At 36.1% G+C, this 22,203-nt stretch overlaps 1 protein-coding gene across 1 annotated transcript in view; it reads left to right on the top strand.

The window, feature by feature from the left end:
- SGCZ (sarcoglycan, zeta) overlaps positions 1 to 22,203 on the top strand; it is a 395,846-nt gene that overhangs the window by 220,766 nt on the left and 152,877 nt on the right. The window lies entirely within an intron of this gene.

Genomic DNA, 22,203 nt, shown 5'->3' with positions numbered 1-22,203 from the left:
AGTCTATAAAATATGCCCCTCTGACATTAAAAATCCAGTTATATTCATTCCAAAAGGGGCATTTAACATATTTTGAGTAATTTTTGCAAGAATCTTGGCTTGAATAAATGATTCTAATTCAATGTATTATACATCTTTTCAGCTTTAATGGCCATGCATTTTTTAAAAAGAGGTGACAGAAAGTCTTAGTACAGAAATTGAATTTATTTCTGGATCTACATTATTTAAAACCAGTAAGAATATTTACTCTTTCAAATGTGAATGTATGTGTGTGTGCTATGTGTATTTTATCACCTGGCAGCATGGTACAAATCAAAGCATTATAGCTTAACGTTGCTTATTTTGGCTGAAGTGTGTTATTTCTCAGAAGGTAGTATCTTTGGTACATCAAAATCTCACTAGACTCTTTCAAGTGTAACAGGCACTCCCCTAGGACAAGTGTGTATGTGTGGAAATTAATTTAATAAAACATAATAATTAGAAAGATTGTTAAATATGGAAAGATTATTAACCTTATTTCATAAATATCAAAGTCTATTTTAGACTAGAATAATGTTTGAATATTTTTAATATAATATATTAGCAAATGAGTTGCACAGTAAGCCAAAATTTTATAATTTGCTTCAAGGCTATTTTTTCCCTTAAATATCAAAGTGAACACAGAACAAAGGATTCTTTTCTATAAAAATTCTAAATAGGATAATTATATTACATTTAACTTTTATTTTGTTATGTGTGAGCTGCAATGCTTCCTAATGTATTATATATAATATAGTGACTGCTACTCTGGGTACTGGAAATTTTTTATAAAAATTATTTTCTAGATTTTGGTCAGAGAATAAATAACACAATAGATCCGTATGCACACCTGACCTTACAGGAATAAATAAGCAAAACCAATTAGGTTTAAAAGTTTGGTATTGTTCTTTTTTATTTTTATGAAAACTGAAAAAATAGCATGCTAACACATATTAGCATCTTCCCTTTGATTGGAAGTCATCACCACTCAGTTATTTTCTGATTCCTTCTTGTGTTTGGCACTATTAAATAATTTCATATTTGAAGAAATGCAAACTCATACATGAAAATAAAAATAGTACTTAACATAGGACAAAGGTGAGAGTCATCATAGGCAGGAACTTCTTTGAAAATATATCCTATTGATAAATCCAGGGATGACCACCCTCCTCGCCACAAAAAAAAAAAAAAAAATTTATTTTCAAAGCCGTTTTAGATCATTTTGGAGTATCTTCCTTAGAGTACAGTTTAGAGAAGGATTGTCAAGGTCCCTGTTGGTAGGAGGATCATAAAATTTACCTTCTCAGTAGGAACATTTTTGAGAGTATAGCAACAGGTGTAAACAAGGATTCTCCTAAGAACCTGCGAGGTATGTTCACTCCATCTGTGGACCAAATAAGAAGGAATTTACTGTGATAGTATTTAAATGTGAGGTAGTGACAGATGTGCTTTCTAACCTTTATCCCTGGGAAAGTTCACAAGCATTTCTAAAACCCACCATATTGATTGGAATCTGTATGCTCCCTTTCCCATCCCCAGTCCTGGCGCTTCTTCTCTCATTATCCTTTGCCTCTCAGTACCTGTGAAGTGTGGTACCGCCCAGGCAGGAGGGAGCATGTTCCATTAGCAGGCAGACTGGAGGTCTGGTTTGAGAACAAAAAAGAGACTCATTTACTCCTTGAAAATGTCTCTACCCATATGCCACAAAAATAAATATTTAAACTAAGGAGAAAAATGTATCTTCTATAAGCAAGCTCCACATTAAGACTCTCTTACCCTGAACACATGCAGTTGTTTTTTCTCTGCCGTCAAGTTATTGCACTGTTTTAAAAAGTTGGCCACAAAGTTCCCGAGCCTTCATTTTTCTCATGAATAATATGAGTTTGGTAGAAACTGATCAAAATGCCTAAATCTTAGGTTAAAAAAGAACACAAAATACTCAGTAATACTTGTAGAGATGAGGTTTTACATCATTTTTTAAATTCCACTGTACATTTCAATCTTTCTACACATTTTCATATATTCAAATGTTTTAGATAAAGTGTCAAAGTTCCTGTAGGTAAGATAAGAAAATCTAATAAATTCAAAATGTAATTATGAAAATTCAATTAATAGAAAAATAGAAGTGTATTACAATTTTGATTTGTGCAAGTTTTTTTCCTGCAATTTTGATTTGTGTGTGTGTGTGTTTTGATTGTGTGTGTGCTTTCCTGCGCTAATGCCAATGGCTTGCCTTCTTTATATTTAGCCAGTATTGCACTCTGAAATTTATTTTCTAGTTATGTAGTTATTTAATCCTGTAGAAAGATAGTACATTTCTATTGGTCAGAAAGTGCAGTTGCCCGTAGACATAAGCACCTAACCTCCTAACTTAATAAATCATGGGCTGTTTCTACCCTACAAGCTCACAGGCCCTGTGCTCACCACCAAAATTCTATAGACGTTTGAAGTTCTGTTATTACCCAGTGAAGTTTACTCTCTTCTTCATGCTTTTAAGAAAACAACCTTTTAAAGTGGTTGATCATATCAGCACACACAGAAAAGCATGTTGTATGTTTAAAATATCTTAGAATTCAATGCATCTTCAAAATTAACATTATTTTCATAGAGTAGGTACTCAACATTTGTGAAGTTAAGTGTATAGTTATCTTTGGGTACAAAATATTCAAAGAATATGGAATTTGACCTTATATATAATATTCTGAATGGGACTTTAATGCATGCAGTCTAACATTAGGTTAAATATTTAAATTATCAGGAATTTAAAACTTGTATCACCAGCTTTTTAATGTAATTTAAATGTTTCTCAAGATTTCAGAAATTCAGAGTACTGAGATGGTTAAACTATCTACATTTCACTAGTTCCTACTGTAAAAACATTGCATCATGAGTTCTCTAGGGCAATTTTAAATATTGTCCAACTTCACTGTTTGAACAAACTTGGGGAGATAGTGATGGACAGAGAAGCCTGGCGTGCTGCAATTCATGGAGTTAGACACGACTTAATGACTGAACAACAGCAACAATAACTTCATTTGATTATAGCTGAACACCTCTCTTAGTTTTTTGGGGTTGTTGTTGTTGTTTTGTTTTGTTTTGTTTTCCTATTTAAGGATCCTCACTTAAGCTGGTACCTCACCACTGCCCCCCACCCCAGCATCGTGCATGACAGGCTGATAATTGTGTCGGGGACAACTACCAGTTAATTCCAATTCCAGTAACTCCATAGCAAAGCAAACAAATTTGCATTTTTCAGGATTCCTGCAATAGCAGATCTATGAGCAAGGTTCTACCTTTCCTTTACTTCCAGTCATTTCATTTGGCTTCGAAGCTCTGATGCTAACTGGATTCTTGGTTGCAATCAGGTTTTCACCTCCTGTGTTCAGTTCTTTAGAGAGTTCAGACACAAAGCCATGGGGCCAGGCAAGTTCAACAAACCTCTCTCCTGCTTACACAGCATGATAATCTCTTGACCCTGTATTCCTCAGCTGCCCTGGAAAATCTCTATTCAGGTTCCTTTCTCCCTTGCAAAACCAATCCATACAAATAGATACCTGTAAGCTTCTATAATCTTTTTGTTATTAGCATTTTTATCACTGTTATTTCACATTCAGATATTTAATGCAGATGGGATTTATTTTACTCTAGTGTCTTTATTCAAGTTAAAACACATACACAAATTGTCCCAAAGTCTTTACACTCAAGAAAAACAAAAACAAAAACAATTAACATTTGGTGAATATCACGACAGTTATGTATAGATTTGCACAAATGAAAAGATCAATATATTGAGAGACATATACTTGCTATTTATTATTAATATATTATACATAACTAAACAGAAACAATGGAGAAGGCAATGGCACCCCACTCCAGTACTCTTGCCTGGAAAATCCCATGGACAGAGGAGCCTGGTAGGCTGCAGACCATGGGGTCGTGAAGAGTCAGACACAACTGAGCGACTTCACTTTCACTTTTCCCTTTCATGCATTGGAGAAGGAAATGGCAACCCAATCCAGTGTTCTTGCCTGGAGAATCCCAGGGACGGGGGAGCCTGGTGGGCTGCCGTCTATGGGGTTGCACAGAGTCGGACACGACTGAAGCGACTTAGCAGCAGCAGCAGCAAACAGAAACAAATTGGAAAGAACTGCTGACCTTAAATATTTTTTCACCATGAGAAAGGTTTTTTTCTAAACTTACCTTTATAGTTAAGAATAAAAGATGAATACCATTAAGAAGCTGGATGCATTAGCCCCATGTTTTAATTTCAGACCGTGTTCATTAACTCCCTGCCGTGCGTTTTGAGGTGATTAGCTTTCCTCCAATTTGTCTTCACCCCTATTCATTTTCAGGTTTTTTTTTTTTAATAATTACATACTTAACTTTGTCAGAGTTCATAATATTTACATTCTGTTCTGCTAGTTTAATTGCCTTGGCACTTTGGTCTTAATTTTACATACAGATGGCTGTCAGTCTCACCACCAGTCCTTCTTTTATTATGGATTATCCAGGACTGATTTTACTATTCAAATCATTCTTCCTTACTTGTATTTCATTGTTAATTAGTTTTGTTTGTTTGTTTGCTATTCCTTGAAATATTTCCCGTGAAAGGTTTCTGTTGTCTTTATTCTTTTCTGGAATATTATTAATGGTTCCTCTCTTCTTTTCCTGTTACTTCATTGCTCTATAAAATTCTAGCACCGGATATTGCTATTAAAAGTCTCAGGAAAGCCTGGTATTTTTCTCCTGTTGATGCCAGGCATGTTCTGCCTGGATGCCTGATACATTTTTGCCATTTCACTTCTTTCATTTCAGGGACCTTTTCTATATTATATCACTCAATATCATTCAGTTCCATTTGTTGAGGTCTTCAGAGAAAGCAATAATTCTTATGATCTTTTTAATCCTCTGCAGCTATCATAATTTCTCTATTTTAAACTTTGTATGTTTTCTCTGATAGAAGGAAGTTATTATCTAGAGTCTTTCTTCTATGCCATTAGTTTATTTTTCTCCATATTAATGTTGCCTTTGCTCTATATAATTTGTGTATTTTATTTACAAGGGTGTTGTCAGAATTTGCCTTAGGTCCATATAGTCTTTTAAATATTTTATTGTCTTTGAGCTCTGGTTTTATTAAAATCAAAAGTTTTAAATACTAGAACTGACAGCACTTTCCTTACCTAGTTCACATTATCCCTAATGAGCCTCTACCACATATGAGGTAGAGAATTACTGTCTAGCAGCTTTGTTTCCCTGGAGACATTGCTGATGGGAAGGGGCAGCCAAACTGAGTACATGCTTGTATCAACCAGATTTGGACTATACTAGTTCCATGGGACTTGGTGGCCCTTTCTGCCTCTGTAGATGTCTTCCAATGACATATTCAGTCTGGTTTGTTTTTTTTTTTTTCCCCCAGTACTGTCTACTCTACCACCTTCTTTCCTCTATCCAAATTAGTTGATTTGGATTAAACTTTTCTTAATATTTTCAGAATATATCACCATTCCTTCATTTCTTCTGGGATATGGGTGAAAATAGCTCAGGGAGGCATACTATATGCTGCTGTGAAGTAATCTTTCTTTCCTTGGTTTTCACTTTTTCATGTTTGTAGCATACATTTGTATGAATAAATTATTGGCTGTTCCAATAAAATTTTATTTTTAAAAGAAATAATTATCATTTTATTTGTTTGGTAGTGAGAGCGTTTTTGAGACTTTTCTATTTTGATGTATCCTATTAGGTAGGATCCTTCCTCCATCACTCTTTCCTTCCTTTCCTTTTATTTTCTCTTTTCCTTTCTCTCTCTGTTCTCCTTTCTCTTTCTCTCTCTCTCCCTCCCTGCCTTCTTTCCTTCCTATGCTCATACCCTTCATGACCACTAGTCCCCAATACCATAATTTGAATACTTCATTTTTTAACATCACTGATTAAATACGCCTTTCCTGATATACTACATTACTAAATGTGCATAGATTTACTTCTGGTCCCTCTACCTGTTCTATCGATATATTTCAATTAAAAGTAAACTGTAACTTTAAGGAATTGTTACAGCAAGTTCTGCATTATTGCTCTTTTTCAAAACCTTTTGACTAGTGTGCATTTTCTCTTCCAAAAGAATTTATTAATCAGCTGTCAAGTTTCATAAAAATTCCAGTTGGAAACTTAATTATGGCTACATTGAATTTGATAAAATTGACGTCTTTATAGTTCTGAGATTTTTCTGTCTAAGAATATGGCTTCTCTCCTGAATTTTTTTTTTTTGAGAACTTACTTTGTGTTGCTCAGAAACATCCTTTAACATTCTTTTTCATATAAGCATTACAAGTTTCTTATCAATCACTTTATGGTTCATATTGCATATGGGGCTGAATTTTCCATTACTTCTTCCCTGTGCCTTTGTGCTTGTGGAGAAAAGCTGTGCCTTTTGGTATTGTGAATGTCAGTTGGCCATTTTCTTGATTTTTTTTTTCATTTCTATTATATTTCAAATCATTTTTGTGGCTGTTCAGACAGATAATGGATTTTAATACAGCTAACATTCAGCATAGAGTAGATTTCTGAAGTCCAGTTCCTGGCTTCAAATTCTGTCTCTGTTACTTAGTAGTTGAGACTAGTTACCTTATTTAACCTCTTTGGGTCTTTCTTTTGTCATCTGCAAAATAAAGTTTATAATAGCCCCTAATATTTTTAGAGACTAGATATTGTGGTTATTGTTAGGAGAGATAAGAGGTAAAGCGTTTACCACAGAAGCTAATATGAGGAATGCTGCTGCTGCTGCTAAGTCGCTTCAGTTGTGTCCGACTCTGTGCGACCTGATGGAACAGCATCCCACCAGCCTTCCCCATCCCTGGGATTCTCCAGGCAAGAACACTGGAGTGGGTTGCCATTTCCTTCTCCAATGCATGAGAGTGAAAAGTGAAAGTGAAGTCACTCAGTCGTGTCTGACTCTTCGAGACCCCATGAACTATATGTAGCCTACCAGGCTCCTCCGTCCATGGGACTCCAGGCAAGAGTACTGGAGTGGGTTGCCATTTCCTTCTCCAGGGATTTGCTAACGCATTGCAAATGGGATGTGAGAATAAGAGAGATCCTAGTATAATATCAAGGTTTTTTGTTCTGAGTAGTCACTATTAGCCAGTGTGGGGCAAAGCAGGCAGTGGGTGAAGATTTTGAGCACAATTTTGGAGCTATTAATTTTGCCTACTAGAAGAGCAGGTAATTCAAGTTAGCAAGATATCTGAGTGTGTATTTCATGTTGAGGTATAACTTAGAGACTCAAATTAGAGACATTTTAATATCAATATTAATATCCATAGCTATTATTATCTAATTTAAATACATGAGATCAAACAAGAGTATCAGTGAGTGTGGATAGAATATTGGATATTCTATGTTCACTATAATCCTTTACCCCAATATTGAAGAGCTTAGAAAGAAGTGTAAGAACCAATCACAGACTAAGAAGGGGAGACTGGTGAGGTAGGAAGAAAACCCAAAGAGTATGGTATCCTGAAAGGAAAGAGGTTGATAGAATGCAGAACCTTTTCTGATGGGTCAATTAACATGAAGTCTGAAAATCCATCCTGTTATTAGCTTGTTCGGAAATCAATGTTTTTTTCCCCCATATTTTAAGATATTTATCAATGTAATATTTATTATTTCTCTTAATTAATATGTTCAGTGAATTCCATGTAAAGATATATAAATGTCAAAGCAACAACCTTGTGAAGTTATCAGAGCAGATAACTTGATTCCCATTTTGCAGATACTTTACCTCAAGACTTAGAGAATTTAAATGAGATGTTCAAGGTCTGAGGACTCAAAAGTGAGCCAGAATTCACATCTCAAGTCACTGTTTCTTGTTCTAGCCACCTAGTTTTTGTAAAAGTTTCTTCTACAGATGTTTCAGGACATTGTAGACCTGCTATTCTAAATAAATAATTGCTGTAAATATTTACAGTCTGACAACACTAGAAATAATAGGACTTTAAGTTCCTCAGTTTTTTTTTTTCAATTGAAGTATAGTTGATTTACAAAGTTGTGTTAGTTTCAAGTGAACAGCAAAGTGAGTTAGTTATGCATAGACAAATATCCACTCTTTTTTTGGATTTTAATCCCACACAGGTCATTACAGGGTATGAACAGAGCTTCCTGTGCTGTACAGTAGGTTCTTATTAGTTATCTATTTTATATATAATAGTGTGTATATGTCAGTCCCTATCCCCCAAATTATCCCTCTCCCCATTTCCCCCTGGGTATCCTTAAGCTTGTTTTTTATGTCTGTGACTCAATCTCTGTTTTGTAAATAGATTCCTCAGTACCATTTTTTAAAATTCCACATATAAGCAATATCATGTGATATTTGGCTTTCTCTGTCTGACTTCCTTCCTTCAGTATGACAACCTCTAAGTTAATCCATGTTGCTCCAAATGACACTCTTTCATTCTTTTTATGACTAAGTAATATTCCATTATACATGTGTGTGTGTGTGCGTGTGCACATGTACAACTTCTTGATCCATTCCTCTGTTGACGGCCATTTAGTTTGCTTCCATGTCTTGGCTATTTTTAATAGTGCTGCAATGAACATTGGGGAGTATATATCCTTTCAAATTATGATTTCCTCCATATACATGCCCAGGAGTAGGATTGCTGGATCATATGGTAGCTCTATTTTTAGTTTTTTAAAGAATCTCCAAACTATTCCCCACAGTGGTTGTACCAATTTCCTTTCCTCAGTTTTGATAAACTTAAACCTTTTCTGTTATATTTACCAAATATCTACAAATAATTCATCTGAGCCTCTTTATCAAGATTACATTACATGCTTATTAAGGAACACTAGTAGTGAATACAGAAAAGGTAACGCATTTGTGCAACTAAGTGCTTTTTAATGTTTGTAAATTCAGACATCTTTGTAAAATCCAAAAAAAACCTGAGGAAAATATCTGAATATAAGGATAAAAATAAATATATACATTTTTAAGTGGTTCATACATGTCCCTCAGTTCATTTCAGCTCAGTTCAGTCGCTCAGTCGTGTCCGACTCTTTGTGACCCCATGAACAGCAGCAGGACAGGCCTCCTTGTCCATCAACAACTCCTGGAGTCCACCCAAACCCATGGCCATTGAGTGGGTGATCCCATCCAACCATCTCATCCTCTGTCGTCCTCTTTTTCTCCTGCCCTCAATCTTTCCCAGCATCAGGGTCTTTTCAAATGAGTCAGCTCTTTGCATCAGGTGGCCAAAGTATTGGAGTTTCAGCTTCAACATCAGTCCTTCCAATGAATATTCAGGACTGATTTCCTTTAGGATGGACTAGTTGGATCTCCTTGCAGTCCAAAGGACTCTCAGGAGTCTTCTCCAACACCACAGTTCAAAAGCATCAATTCTTTGTGCTCAGCTTTCTTTATAGTCCAACTTTCACATCCATACATGACCACTGGAAAAACCATAGCCTTGACTAGACAGACCTTTGTTGGGAAAGTAATATCTCTGCTTTTTAATATGCTGTCTAGGTTGGTCATAACTTTCCTTCCAAGGAGCAAGCGCCTTTTAAATTCATGGCTGCAATCACCATCTGCAGTGATTTTGGAGCCCAGAAAAATAAAAGTCTGACACTGTTTCCACTGTTTCCCCATCTATTTGCCATGAAGTGATGGGACCAGATGCCAGGATCTTCGTTTTCTGAATGTTGAGCTTTAAGCCAACTTTTTCACTCTCCTCTTTCACTTTCATCAAGAGGCTCTATAGTTGTTCTTCACTTTCTGCCATAGGGTGGCGTCATCTGCATATCTGAGGTTATTGATATGTCTCCCAGCAATCTTGATTCCAGATTGTGCTTCTTCCAGCCCAGGATTTCTCATTTTGTACTCTGCATATAAGTTAAATAAGCAGGGTGACAATATACAGCCTTGACATACTCCTTTTCCTATTTGGAACCAGTCTGTTGTTCCATGTCCAGTTCTAACTGTTGCTTCCTGAACTGCATACAGATTTCTCAAGAGGCAGGTCAGGTGATCTGGTATTCCCATCTCTTTCAGAATTTTCCACAGTTTATTATGATCCACACCGTCAAAGGCTTTGGCATAGTCAATAAAGCAGAAATAGATGTTTTTCTGGAACTCTCTTGCTTTTTCCATGATCCAGTGGATGTTGGCAATTTGATCTCTGGTTCCTCTGCCTTTTCTAAAACCAGCTTGAACATCTGGAAGTTCACGGTTCACGTATTGCTAAGCCTGGCTTGGAGAATTTTAGGCATCACTTTACTAGCATGTGAGATGAGTGCAATTATGCGGCAGTTTGAGCATTCTTTGGCATTGCCTTTCTTTGGGATTGGAATGAAAACTGACCTTTTCCAGTCCTGTGGCCACTGCTGAGTTTTCCAAATTTGCTGGCATATTGAGTACAGCACTTTCACAGCATCATCATCCAGGATTTGAAACAGCTCAACTGGAATTCCATCACCTCCATTAGCTTTGTTCATAGTGATACTTTCTAAGGCCCACTTGACTTCACATTCCAGGATGTCTGGCTCTAGGTGAGTGATCACACCATCGTGGTTATCTGGGTCATGAAGATCTTTTTTGTATAGTTCTTCTATGTATTCTTGCCACCTCTTAATATCTTCTGCTTCTGTTAGGTCCCTACCATTTATGTCCTTTATTGAGCCCATCTTTGCATGAAATGTTCCCTTGGTATCATTAATTTTCTTGAAGAGATCTCTAGTCTTTCCCATTCTGTTGTTTTCCTCTATTTCTTTGCATTGATCACTGAGGAAGGCTTTCGTATCTCTCCTTGCTATTTTTTTGATCTCTGTATTCAAATGGGTGTATCTTTCCTTTTCTCCTTTGCTTTTCACTTCCCTTCTTTTCACAGCTATTTGTAAGTCCTCCTTTTCACAGCTATTTGTAAGTCCTCCTCAGACAGCCATTTTGCTTTTTTGCATTTCTTTTTCTTGGGGATGGTCTTGATTCCTATCTCCTGTACAATGTCAGGAACCTCCATCCATAGTTTACATGTCCCTCAACCATTTGTCCACTAATGAAAACACTGAAACTCCCCATCCATGTACTGAATAATGTTTAATAATCCTGAGCATTAAATTTTGCAGTTCACAAAACATATTTATACATATTAACTTACTTAGTTCACAGTGCTAAATAGGAGGAGATATTGTCTTCATTTGCAAATGGAAATTTAGCTGTCTCAAATTGTGCAAAGAAAAATCTTAATACTATGACTCAAATCTAAATTCTCCATTCTGACTCATTGCTTTTAAACAACTCATAAATGTAAAAGTTATTCCAGATTTAAAGAAAGAATATTTATTAGGTAGCTTTATAGACAGTCTGATTTGACCACTGAAAATTTTTATTTGAAAGGAAAAGTAAAACATTTGAGCTATCAGAAGATACATTAAACTGATTAAAATGTGTCTTATAGTCCAAATAAGAAAAAAAGTATCTTTCATTACCAAGATAAAATATTTTTAAAAACAATTCATAATATTCTTCAAAATAAGTTGTTATGTATTATTCAGGAAATCTCTATTTCTATTTCTGTGTTTGGCATGCTGATCTAGATCCACAGAAGAAAGCATATGGATAATCTGAACACAATTAACCTTGTTAAAAATAAGACAAAAAATGCCACAGTAGGAAATCCTCATTAAGCTAGGACACAGTTTGATGTTGTTAAATACATAAATGTAGGTGAGCTTGGTTCTAGAAATGCAGTAGTTTGGGATTTAAAAAAAAGTGTGGAAAGGCTCTAAAAGGAGTACTACTTACCATATATTGTTTCCAAAAATGATGCTATTGTCTTCTCACTGGTGTTCTCTCTCACATGCTGCAGAAGCTTTCCAAGGGCATGAAGATTCTTTCATTACTTCAAATTCAGTTGTTTTTATGAACAAACAAACCAGTTACCTACAGTGTCCCGTTTTGTTCTCCACCAAAACACACGCACATAGAGGAACACTTGCCCTACGCTTACTTCTTCCCCTGGAAAAGATGTGAAGTCATGAGACAGCAAACCTTGAAAAAAAAAGGGAAGCACAATACTTTTTATTTTGTAGTTCGTTGTCCTTAGAGGTCAGGCCTAGGAACTATGTATGGGAACAATCTTAGTGATGATATTTTTACTTTAAATTGGGTCCTCCACACTAAATCGCTATCCATGTATCAAGCTAGTATGCTTCCATATGAAAGCAGGAGAGCTGGACTTTGAAGAATGATTGAAATTTGGATTCCGAATTAGATAACTTTAGAAGCAAGAAAATAGTTTATAGAAGACAAAGGTTTTTCAGGAAACATTGAGCGGAACAATTTGGTTGAGGAATTCTATTTTCAACCGTCTCAGACGCAGGCAGGCATACCACTGTGGGTGTTCCAGAACCTTGCGTGGGGTACAAATCCATGCAGATCTGTGTCCAGACTCTCAGGTTTAAATGGCCTTGATCCTAAATTTCATCAGCCCAAGAATGACCCTGTAGCTACTATTTCCCATTTTCCAACTTCGCTTACCACTGTGCTGTGTGAGTTCAGGCGCTCAGTCATGTTGGAGTCTTTGCGGCTGCTGCTAAGTCACTTCAGTCGTGTCCGACTCTTGGCGACCCCATGGACTGCAACCTACCAGCCTCCTCCGTTCATGGGATTTTCCAGGCAAGAGTACTAGAATGGGTTGCCATTGCCTTCGTCGAGTCTTTGAGACCCGTGTAATATAGCTTGTGAGGCTCCTCTGTCCTTGGGATTCTTCCAGCAAGAATACTGGAGTGGGTTGCTGTTTCCTCCCCCAGGGGGTCTTCCCGACCCAGGCACTAAACCCAAGTCTCCTGCATTGGCAGGCAGATTCATTACCAGCAACTGAGCCTAGCAGGCAGTGGTCCATGGCGTCACAATGAGAAGCCTGCACACAGCAGCTAGAAAGTAGCCCCCACTTGCCACAATTAGAAAAAAGCCCATGAAGCAACAGAGACCCAGCAGAGCCTAAAAGTAATAATAAGTAAATAAAGACAAATATTCAGTATCACTACTGAACTTCATTACTCTTAATTATTACAAATTATATATTGTTATTAGCTGGATTGATGGTTTATAAATGATTTGTGATATGAGATTGTTCCATCAAATAAAATACTACCAAAAAAAAAAGCAATATAAAGCAAACAGGCATAGAGTCTGCTGATTTGTAATAGGAATCTGTGAAACCTCAGTACTCTTGCCTTATAGCACAAAAAACCCTTGTTTTGACCAATATCATGTTAAGTCTCATCCTGAAGTCTCTGTAGAGCTATCAAAATAAAATCCAATCACAAATACTATAACTACTTTGCTGTCTATATTTTATGTAGTAAGCTTCCTCTTCACTGTAAAAACTTATTATTGTCATGATTTTGCATATTCACATGCTTCTACCACACTTCTCTGATTTTTCTTTGATTTACATTAATAAGAAAAATTGAAAGACTTATGGTATAATCTCTTCTCGTTAATTTTCCGTCTCCATAACATTTGAAATCTCTTTTTTGAAGTAATAAGCAGTCTCCTATAGATTGGAACTTGCTTTAAATAAGCATATCTGTGACAAAATATATAATCTTTGTCACAAACTACAAAGATATATCAAGATCCTGAAATTCCCAGGGATTAAGAAAAGAAAAATTACATTCAGTGTAATTTTGATTTCACTGATTTAATCTTTGCTAAGCAACATTTTCATTACAATGAATGCATATGTTGCCTTTGATCACCTTGATATTTAGAAACTTAAGAAATTTATATCCTGCAACTTTATTGAATTGGTTGATTAGCTCCAACAGTTTTTCAGTGTAGTCTTCAACACTTGTTCCATATCCTATGGATGATCCAATTATAGTCATACAATTTTTGATTTCCAGGGAACTTAGGTGCTCTAGTTTCCAGTTTCTGTCACCATTTATTTCGGCTTCCCTCACAGCTCAGTTGGTAAAGGATCCACCTGCAATGTAGGAGACCCCAGTTTGATTCCTGGGTCGGGAGCATCCCCTGGAGAAGGGAAAGGCTACCCACTCCAGTATTCTGGTCTGGAGAATTTCATGGACTGTATAGTCCATGGCGTCACAAAGAGTTGGACATGATGGAGCAACTTTCACTTTCATGTTATATGACAGTTCTTTTCCTTTATGTGACCTCTACCCATATATGGATCTCAGTCATTTACTAGATTTTCCCACTTTCTTAACTCTCCATAACTTGCACATACATTCACATATCATTTTTTGCTTCTATAAAGATTTCACTAATGTCTTAAGGAGACTGAATGTATACATTGTGGTATGCAAATCATTTTAAATGAAATATTTTTTGTCGTTTGGTCACTAAAAGTTTGGTCCAACTTTTTTATGACTCTATAGACTGTAGCACACCAGGCTCCTCTATCCATGGCATTTCCCAGACAAGAATGCTGGAGGGGATTGCCATTTCCTTCTCCAGGGCATCTTCCCAACCCAAGGATCCAACCTGTGTCTCCTACATTGACAGGCAGATTCTTTACCACTGAACCACCCGGGAAACCTAAATAAAATATTAGACATTCTGTTATTTAGATTTATGTTATTATATCGCTGAGTCCTTCTTGATCTCCTGTCCATCCTCCTTTTCTCTTTCCCACCCTCTCAAAAGTAACCACCAAAAAAATTCTTTCATCTATGAGAAAATTTTTCTATAAGAAACAAAGTAGATGGAAAAATGCCCATCATTTTGTTAAGAGTATTTCCATCAGATAATGGAGTTAAACATAAGGACAGGAGACAATTCAAACTTAGTCACCTTTGTGTTTTTAAATCATTACAACATGCACATGTCATAGGATAACAATTTTAATTCAGTTCAGGGTTCTAGTTTTAACACTGCTCCTCATTGTCAAAGAGAATCTTGTGATTTTGTCTTTTATCCTTTGTTACAAACCTAAAGTGAAAAGAGTATTTTTTTTCTAAATAAAGTTTAGGTCAACCTCTGTAGTTTAGGAAAGGATAAGAAAAAGAGAGAGAAAATGAAATTGTAGGAAGGACTAGAGATGTTTTTCAGATTCTGTAAAAAGGATGGGACAGAAAAAAATTCAGATTTTTTTCATAGATTTTAAGATATACAAATAAATTGAGCTTCTAAAATTTACTTTGTTCTGCTGGACAGTTTTTTTTTTTTTTTTTTTTTACAATGACACGAGTCTGATGCTGAATTGCATGTTTCTGGTTGTTGCTGCCGCTGCTGGCTGCTAAGCCACTTCCGTCGTGTCCAGATCTTTGCAACCCCATGGACTGTAGCCTACCAAGGTCCTCCATCCATGGAATTCTCCAGGCAAGAATACTGGAGTGGATTGCCATTTCCTCCTCCAGGGGATCTTCCCAACCCAGGAATCAAACCCACGTCTCTTACGTCTCCTGCATTGGCAGGTGGTTTCTTTACCACTACCACTACCTGTTAGACTTCTGATAATTAACCAGGTTACAAAAATACTCATCATAAAATTTGATAGAATAGCCAGGACGGGCAAACAACCTAAATGTCCATGTGTAGAGGGATGGATAAAGAACATCTACATATACACAAAGGGATTTTTTTTTAACTCAGCCCTAAAACAGAACAAAACAATGCCGTTTGCAGTGGCATAGTTGGACCTAGAAGGTCCGTACTGAGTAAGTCAGACAGAAAAAGACAAACACTGGGTGATATCACTTATACATGGAACCAAAAAAAAAAAGTGTACCAATGAACTTTTTTGCAAAACAGCAGTAGCGTCACAAATGTAGAAAAAAAAAAAAAAAAAAAACTTATGGCTACCAGGGAATGGGAGGGAGGGATAAATCGGGAAACTGAGATTGACATATACACACTACCACATAAGACAGATAAATAATAAGGACCTACAATAAAGCACAGGGAGCTCTGGTCAATACTCTGTAGTGGCCTATATGAGAAAAAGAATCTAAAAAAAATTAAAAAGAGTGGATATATGTATATCCACAGCTAATATACAGGTAATTTACTTTGTTGTACACCTGAAACTAACACAACATTATAAAACAAATCAACTCCACTAAAAATTAAAAAAAAATAATAAAAAATAGAGTATTCCTATCATTTGAAAATAAAATAAAATTTGAATGAATAGAAAATAAGGTAAGAGACAATAAGAATAGCAAATTAAATGCCATATTTTTGAGTTCCATAGTCACTATTTCATTCCTACTTATATTCTAGTTGTAAGTAGTAAACATGAAGTGATTTTAGCACTGTTATTTTTTTGCCCTGATAAAATATTTGTTCAATTCATAAATTTTCTCTCTTAACTTTTACTTATTTTATTAAATGCAAGGTAGTGAAAACATTCCTGTTCAATTTATTTTACATGTAATTAGTGACTATCTGCCATTTCATTTCTTTCTAAAGAACATTTGGGACGTGAATTATTAAAACATGCTACTATAAAGCTGCGTCATCTTTTCATCTTTTATCCTCTGTACTTGTGAAGATTAAAAAAGTGATTTAATACCTGCTTGTTTCCGTTTCTTCTATTCTTTTTCTAAGTTTCATGTCGATCTTACAGTGTAAATTACCATATTTTTATTGTATCCTGAAGTAGGAAAAGATGAATTTAACATAATTTATCTGAATGCCTTCACTTACTGCTTTTTTGAAGAAATCAGCACTGATGTAACCACACCGTTCTTGTTCCCTTCATCTGTCTATGATTTGCAATAAACATTGTATGTTGCATTTCACTCAACTTATCATGCTTCTGCCTTATTGACCACAGAGTAAATCAGGAATTTAGAATCAAAATATTCCTGACCATGCGGGATAAAAGAGATTATCAAAGACAGAACTTGAGAGATCATCCAACATAGTAAAAGACTTTTGCAGAAAATTTGATGTTAATAGTTAAAATGTTTTATATTTTATTTGGAATATGGTTTAATTAGCTAGTCAATCAAACACCTAACCATGTATATTATTTCAAAACTCATGTGATGAATGGATAGGTACAGAGTTGCTATGGGAAAGCATAGAAATTATTAGTTTCAATTAAGAATTATATGTAATTCTATGATGTTATCACATCTAACTTAACTGTTTTGCTTTAATATTTTATGGACTATGGGGTTTTGTTGTTATGATAGATATGGAAAATAATATGTAAAAGCAATAATGAAGATTCCTCTAGCTAGCTTTTGCTACAAATAATAGAACAGAACCATGTGTGCGTGCTAAGTCATTTCAGTCGTGTCCAACTCTTTACGACCCTATGGTAACCCACCAGGCTCCTCTGTCCATGGAATTCTCTAGGCACAGATACTGTAGTGGGTTGCCATGCCCTCCTCTGGGGGATCTTCCTGACCCAGGGATCGAACCCGGGTCTCTTATGTCTCCTTCATTGGCATGACAGGTGGGTTCTTTACCACTAGCACCACCTGGGAAACCCTGTGTTTTTATTATTTCCCTCAAAATTGTGCTTACAAAACACTAGACAGTTTTTCTAGTTTGTACTAACTGGCCGGCCTGGGACTGGATAATCTCGAATGTCCTTACAGGAGTGTCTTGGGTGGCTTTGAGAGCTGAGGATTGTATACCGTGGGAGGTTAGTCCCTGCTTGACCTCCTGATGCCAAATGGTTCCCAGCAGCAAGAGAGAGCAGCCCAGACATGTGCAGATGCTTCCTAAACTTCTGCCTGTGGTGAGTTTGTTAATGTCCCTTAGCCAGTACCAGTTACAAATACCAGTCATATCTGAGCCCAGATTCTAGGGATGGAAAGTTGACTGGCTACTGGTTGAATGGTAAAGACACTTAACAAAGCAGCATACAGCAACGGGAGAAATTGGTGACCACTGTAGGGGCTTCCTAGGTGGTGCCAGTGATAAAGAAGCTGCCTGACAATGCAGGAGATGTAAGACACTTGGGTTTGATCCCTGGGTTAGGAAGATCTCTGGAGGGGGGCAACCATCGGTATTTGTGCTTGGAGAATCCCACGGACAGAGGAGCCTGGTGGGCTACAGTCCACAGGATCACAAATAGTCTGACTAAGCATGCATACATGTTGCAAACAAATGCAAGGCTATCATTATTTCTTGTCTGAATAACTTTATTGTTGTTATTGTTCAGGCGCTAAGTGATCCCATGAATTGCAGCAGGCCAGGCCTTCCTGCCCTTCACTATCTCCTGGTGTTTGCTGGAGTTCATGTCAATGATGCTATCCAACCATCTCATCCTCTACCACCCTCTTCTTCTGCCTTCAACCTTTCCCAGCATCAGGGTCTTTTCCAATGAGTTGGCTCTTTGCATCTGGTGGCCAAACTATTAGAACTTCAGCTTCAGTTCCAGTCCTTCCAATGAATATTCAGAGTTGATTTTTCTTTAGGATTAATTGCTTTGATCTCCTTGCTGTCCAAGGGACTCTCAACAGTCTTCTCCAGTAACACAGTTCCAGGTCTTCTGCATTGCAGGAAGATTCTTTACCTTCTGAGCCACCAGGAAAGTCCTAATAACTTTAGTATGTTTTTATTTTGAAGTTTATCAGGAGCACTTTCTCTGAATAATTAAATTGTATACTCATGCTCTTGTTTAAAAGGTCAAATTTGTTAATCAATCCTAAGGAGGTGGATTTTTTTTTCACTTAAAGTCAAGTAAAATTCCTAGATTTTTGTTATATTTTCTTTATGGCAGAACTTTGAGTAGCATTTGAAGATATGGACAACCTGTTTATTTGAGTTAATTAGAAAGCCTTCGTTTTAGGGAACTGAATCTTTCCTGAAATTTTAAAATAAGCAATATAAATATTTAAAATGTTGGCTCCTATGATCAAATCAACAAATGTAATTTTATGTGACATTACTATGATTTATAAGGCATCTATCTGCTAATCATTACTCATCTCTTTGAATTTATGTGATTATGTTGCCCTTATGATAGTAATATTGGTGGATTATTTGTTGATGTTGATTTCCCTCTGAAGATTTATAGCTTGGGTTTATATTATATTAAGCACCAGCAGATAAGATATATGTCCAATCTATTTTATCTAGACTCTTAATACAACAAAGCACCCTAAGCTGGGATAGATTATTATAATGTCTTGTATGTGCTGTTTGTCTCAGCACTTGATTTAATGAATATTATAGATTTTGATGTAACCACCACAGTTTAACTTCCCTAAATTGCCATTAATTGATCATTTCACTAAGGCTACAAATCTCTGAAATTTGATTGTCTTTTATTTTTTTAATCAGACAATGTCTTACTGCTCTAATATAACCAAATTATGTCTATAATTAATGTGAGAATAGGTGTGCTATTTCCAGAATTATAACTGATGGCTACAATTTTCATTTAACCCAGTTAAAATAACCCTAATGTTTGAAATTGTAGCCATAGAGAACATTTATTAAATACTTTAGCCACTTTTTCAGGAAGGAAAATAAATCCCAAGAAGGATGATACATTACCATAGCAATGGGATGCAGAGCCACATAATTAGGAGATACATGTATTTTAGGCTTTTTTTTTTCTGATATAAAAATGCACCTATTATTTTCATTTGAAAATGATTTGCAGTATCATTTACAGGGGACCTTATGATTTTCTATTTCTTTCTTCACAAATGTGAAACCATGTTAGAAGTATACCAGACTATACGAATTTTCATTTTCATTATAGTGTTTCAGAAAAATACTAAGAATACATTTGTAAAATAATAAATGATAATTAGAGTAGAAATGGGATTTTTACTGCCTTATAAATATCTTTATTTATTTAAAAAATAACTATAACTATTTGGCCCAACTAAGGGAATAATTTCTATCACCAATGTAGCTATAATGCAACTCCATTTATTATTCTAGTGATAAAAATAACAGTGTAATATTTTTATAATTACTAAAAATTATTGAGTCAATATTGAATTGAGTATGAGTCTATACTTTTTTTATTTTAGAATGAAATATTCATTGATATTTTGCTACTTAATGTGATTGGTTATCCTATTATTTTTACTGATAAGAGAACTCTAATGTTTCAGGATGTCACTGTTGATGTGTTCTGCTTTACTGGAATGTTTTTAGAGGGATTTAGTTTTAACAAAAACACATATATCTTTGAAATTTAGTTTAGCACTTCTATAAATCTACTGGCCCATTATTCATTGAAGCAATGCCTGGTTTTCCATATGAGTATTTAGAGTTTATTATAGAGGACTTCTAGCATGTTGAGTATCCAGGATCTTGTAAGTGTGTATGTTACTGGTTTTTTTAAAAAACTCATGTCCTTCTTAATATTTTGAATTTCTAATCTTGATATTTTATTTTTGTGTGAGATAAGCAAAGATTCCATTTTGTTTTTAAAATATGTCTATCTTCTGTATTTAAGTTATTTTTCTCATATATGTTTTTAGCAAGTTTGGTTTACCTTGGGCTTCCCACGTAGCACTAGTGGTAAAGAACCCACCTGCCAATGCAGGAGACAGAAGAGACACAGGTTCAGTCCCTAGGTCGGGAAGATCCCCTGGAAGAGCGCATGGCCACCCATGCCCTCCAGTATCCTTGCCTGGAGAGTCCCATGGACAGAGGAGCCTAGCATGCTACAGTCCATAGGGTCTCAAAGAGTCATTGGTTCTTCATTTTAGAAGAACCAAAATTGAAATACTGAGAAGTAACTTTACTATTCTAGATTCTATGTTAAGCCAATTGAGAAGGCCTACATTTTATTCTTTTCGTAAAGGGCTTCCATGAGATTTGATATCATGTTCTCTATAAAATATTAAAAATCAGACAAAAGCAAATCTAAGTGTAGACAGGTAACAATTTATAGTTAATTCCAGAAAAGGAGTTATTAGGCTTTTCAAAGTTGTCTTTGTGAGACTTGAGTCCCTATCCAGGTAGAAATTGTATTATAAACTTTGATCAGAAAGCATGAATTAGCTCCACCGAAGAGGGGAGAAACTAAAGAAAATGTGTACAGACTCTTTTTTTGGTTTAAGTAATATGTACATTTGAGGAATTTCATACATAGATCTCAACAAGGTAGCTGTAAGTGGTAAAACTAGATAAACCAGATACAGTGTGTGAACATGTAAGTTCTCCATGTTGTTCAGTCACTAAGTCATGTTCGAATCTTTAGACCCCATGGACTGCACCAGGCCAGGCTTCCCTGTCCTTCACTATCTCCTGGAGTTTCGTAAACTCATATCCACTGAGTTGGTGATGTCATCCAAATATCTCATCACAGTGGCTCATCTTCTCATAGTGTCTGTACCAAGTTTCATTTCCATCAGCAGTGTCAGAGGGTCCCCTTTTCTCCACAGCGTCTCTAGCATTTGTTATTATATATATTTTTAATGGTGGCCTTCTGGCCATTGTGAGGTTGTATCTCATTATAGTTTTATTTAAATAAAAAATCAGATAAGCTTACCCATATGGCTAATGTCATACTACAGTAAAAGTACCAGATTTGGGGGATGAAATGTATTTATAAATCTCAGAGTCCAGGAGTACTCCCCTCTCTTCTTCCTGTGCATCTTCCTTCCTTCCTGTATTTGGCTGTAAAAGTTTCTTATTAATTAAAACATTTTATATATGTGTGTGTGTGTGTGTGTGTTTTATGTAGTTAATGTTTTAAATAACAATATATATACACACGCATATATATAATAACATATATATATAATGTTTTAATTAACACTATATATATATATCAGATCAGATCAGATCAGTCACTCAGTCGTGTCCGACTCTTTGCGACCCCATGAATCGCAGCACGCCAGGCCTCCCTGTCCATCACCAACTCCCGGAGTTCACTCAGACTCACATCCATCGAGTCAGTGATGCCATCCATCCATCTCATCCTCTGTCATCCCCTTCTTCTCCTGCCCCCAATCCCTCCCAGCATCAGGGTCTTTTCCAATGAGTCAACTCTTCGCATGAGGTGGCCAAAGTACTGGAGTTTCAGCTTTAGCATCATTCCTTCCAAAGAAATCCCAGGGCTGATCTCCTTCAGAATGGACTGGTTGGATCTCCTTGCAGTCCAAGGGACTCTCAAGAGTCTTCTCCAACACCACAGTTCAAAAGCATCAATTTTTCGGTGCTCAGCCTTCTTCACAGTCCAACTCTCACATCCATACATGACCACAGGAAAAACCATAGCCTTGACTAGATGA

This window comes from Bison bison, unplaced genomic scaffold (genome assembly GCF_000754665.1).
Source record: "Bison bison bison isolate TAMUID 2011002044 unplaced genomic scaffold, Bison_UMD1.0 scf7180017864105, whole genome shotgun sequence".
NCBI lineage: Eukaryota > Metazoa > Chordata > Mammalia > Artiodactyla > Bovidae > Bison > Bison bison.
The sequence above is the reverse complement of the archived record's forward strand: the minus strand, read 5'-3'. Positions and strand labels throughout refer to the sequence as shown.